This window comes from Rhea americana, unplaced genomic scaffold, assembly GCF_003343005.1.
Source record: "Rhea americana isolate MKP2758 unplaced genomic scaffold, rheAme1 scaffold_163, whole genome shotgun sequence".
Classification (NCBI taxonomy): Eukaryota; Metazoa; Chordata; class Aves; order Rheiformes; family Rheidae; genus Rhea; species Rhea americana.
This window is the reverse complement of record NW_028185739.1, coordinates 355,189-358,506: the sequence shown is the minus strand read 5'-3', so window position 1 is coordinate 358,506 and position 3,318 is coordinate 355,189. Positions and strand designations below refer to the sequence as shown.

At 62.7% G+C, this 3,318-nt stretch overlaps 2 non-coding genes across 2 annotated transcripts; one reads left to right on the top strand and one right to left on the bottom strand.

The window, feature by feature from the left end:
- The first annotated feature begins 561 nt into the window (after positions 1–561).
- TRNAK-UUU (transfer RNA lysine (anticodon UUU)) lies at positions 562–634 on the top strand. Its single transcript has one exon. It is a non-coding gene; the product is annotated as a tRNA-Lys (tRNA).
- A 249-nt stretch (positions 635–883) lies between these two features.
- TRNAK-UUU (transfer RNA lysine (anticodon UUU)) lies at positions 884–956 on the bottom strand. The gene has a single exon. It is a non-coding gene; the product is annotated as a tRNA-Lys (tRNA).
- Positions 957–3,318: the final 2,362 nt, after the last annotated feature.

The window sequence follows — 3,318 nt, the reverse complement described above, 5'->3', positions numbered from 1 at the left end:
GGGGGGAGGGACACGGGCCCCTACACCCCCCGAGGGCGCCTCGCCACCATCTTAGCGGGGCTGCGCGCCGCCACTTCCCCTCGCAGGCAACATGGCCGCGGGGACGCGCCCGGCCCGGCGGCGCCGCGCCACAGAGCGCGCCGGAAGCGGCGCTAGAGGGGACGCGACCCCGCGAGGGCGCCTCTGCTGCCCCCAGGCGTTGGAGGACCGCGGTGCAGGAGGCGGGCACGTGTTGCCCCCTGCAGCCCCCAAGCCCCTCTGCCCCCCACCTTGCAGCTCGGTAAATGGCTGTGCCCCCCCCCCCCCACTCCTCTCCAAGCCCCGCTGTGCACCAACCTTCCCCCCAGCCCAGTGCAAGTCCTCTCTGCACGCCCCCCCTCGCCAGCCTAGTGCATGGTCGTGCGCCCGCCCCGTGCAAGCCCCCTTTTTCTCTCCCAGCCTATTGCATGGCTGTGCCCCCCCCTCCTCCCCCCGGCACGGTACAGGGCTGTGCACCGCCCACAGCACGTACTATCCGGGGCGACGTGGTTACATTAGCGGCCGCAAGRCTGTTTTTCCGAAGCCCGGATAGCTCAGTCGGTAGAGCATCAGACTTTTAATCTGAGGGTCCAGGGTTCAAGTCCCTGTTCGGGCGGATAGTTTTTCTTTGTGATCTGTTTTTTTTTCCTCCTCTTTCTGAGGGATTTTTCCTCCTCCAAAGCTGTTTTTTAACCCCTATGAAGGGGGACTGCTCTTCCCATCCGCAGGTCCCGTCTGAGAATCCTGACAGTCCGCTCAGGGAGCAAAAAAAAAAAAAAATCCCACGGAGGGAGCATTAAGGAAACTGGGAGGACGAGAAGGAAATACAGAAGGAGTTCAAAAAGGTGAGAAAAAAAAAATCGTTCGCCCGAACAGGGACTTGAACCCTGGACCCTCAGATTAAAAGTCTGATGCTCTACCGACTGAGCTATCCGGGCTCTGGCGCAGGAGTTCCCCCGGCCTCCACCTGAACCTGCTCCGCGGGCCCCGCGCGGCGTTCGCACCCCGCTCCCGCCGCCAGCCCCGCGCTGGGGATTCCTCTTCCCTGCCCCGCCGCCGCTTCACATTTGTCCCTTGGCAGCCGCATACAAAGCTTTTGAGCTAGCTTTTTTGCTTTCTTTCTTTCTTCTTTTTTTTCTTCCCAGCTGTAGCTTGAGGGAGATCTTCAGGGAAGGAGCCCGCCCTGCTCGGAAACAGCCCCCGTGCAGGCTCGGGCAGGAGCTGAGCGAAGGACCAGCTGCCTCTGTGGGTGTCTTCGAGTTCTTGAAGGTGCAGGGTGACAGTATGGACTCGTTGGCATTTTGTCCCCAAAACACAGGGGACGGACCTGTCCCATCCCAAGATGCATGCACCTCCTGGCRAAGCGGCGTAGGCTGGCCTTTTCCCACTGCTGCTCGTTCTTCCCATGTCGATGGCAACGACAACGTTCATCGGGGCCCCCAACGCTCAGCATTGCTGATTAACCCCACRTTTATTGCGTATCTTGAAATACACATGACATAATGCAGGCTGATGCTGGATGTTGTTCTTAACGTAGACTCAACATAGGCTGCAGGAACCCAGCTTCCCACCCCATGCCTTTGCCCAGCCCRAAAGAAGTTCCACGGAAGGAAAGAGGTTGTCTCCCAATGCAGCCTAGGTATCCGTGTCTGAAGGGGCACCGGAGGGGCTGGGACATGGAGCATGCTTTGGCTATGAGGATGAGAAAGCAGCATGGGAACAAGCTGCTCAAAGAAGTGGGTGCAGGGGTGCAGGAGGAGAGGCCATGCCACAYGTCTCAGTACAAGCAGATGAGTGTTAGGGGTATATTCACCCTCTGCCCAGGGAAAGAAACTGAGAGCTGGGGGCTGGTGGAGAGCAGGGCAGGGGGAAATTGGGCACAGGGCTGATGCACTGGGAAGGATGAGACCGAGCTTCTGGCTGGGTCCCGCCGTGCAATGGGTAACGTTTTCCATCAGAGGGCGGATGCCGCCCGCGTGGTTTTGCAGGCAGACAGCACAGCGGCCAGAGCCATTTTTTCTGTAAAGGCCTTCTGCACAGGCGTGCAAAGCTGCGCCTGGAGCACCCTGCCCCCGCGAGCCCCCATCGCCCCTCCTGTGCAGGAGGAAGGTCTCACGCCCGGGGCCGACCCCCCCACGAGAGCCTGGTGCGGGTGGCGATGGGGCGCTGGCCCCGGGGGACAACGCATGCTGGCGGGATGGGGGCCACGGCGTGCTCAGCCCCGAGCGGCACCTGCTCCACCTGGCYCTGCACCAGCAGGGGAGATGTTTGGAGAACCGAGTGCTGATTTTAGGCACTGCAGTTGTTYGGAAACGTGGCTGGGCGCTTGCTATCTCAGTTCCTAGGAGTGTCCACCGCCGCACCTGTAATCACCGGAGACACAAGGACCCGGCTGCTACCAGCGATAACCTGCAGTAACTGCTTACATCCAGGGATGTCCAGGGGCTCCAGAGTGGGCAAATGCAGCAGCAAACTCCATCCTCCAGCCTCCTTAGAAAAACAGGAAGGTTGGAATAATGTGTCAACACAACCAAAACCACCTGGCCCAGCCACCGGCGGGGCCGAGCCGTGTCCTCGGCCGGCTGGAGACAGGCCAGGGCTGTAAATGCGCCACCCTGGGAAAGGCTCCGGGGGAGTTAATGCAGGGAAGAARCCCCAGCCATGGGGCAACGCCTGCCTCGCGGCGATGCCTGGGAAGGAYGTAACGAAGCAGGCACCGTCCTGCACTCTGGACAGCTCGGAGAGGGGCCAGTGGCCTCCCCGCAGCCGTGCCAGCGGGGCTGGCAGCTCMCAAGCACGGCTCTGGGCAGCGCCAGGGCTGCGGAGGAGAATATTACCCTCATCTGTGAGAGCCTGGCAGGGACAGCTGCCTGGAAAAACAAATTACGGCTATTGCTGCGATCGCTCCCAGCACATCTGCTCGTGACGCCAGTGGCTTCTCCAGCACCATGTGGGTCCCTGCCCACCCCAGGGCCGGTGGCCATGGCAGGCGGGGAGCCGGGGGGCTCCTGACCCCCTCACCACCCTGAGGACCCACAAAGGCCCCCACGGGGTGTCAGAGCATCCCGAGGGGACGTGAGAGGAGGACCTGCATCCTCGACCCCCCCCCCCGCCACCCCCCGCGGGAAGCAGGGTGCTGAGGGGGAGTCGGGAGCCAGCAGCTGCCCCTGCAGAGGGGGGGAGGCGCAGGGGGGAGCAGGAGCCCCGAGAGCTCCGCCGGGGACCCTGTGAGCGGGGCGGCACGGCTCGTCCCCGCGCCACCGCGGGGGTGCTGGGGGGAGACGGGCGGGATGGGGGACC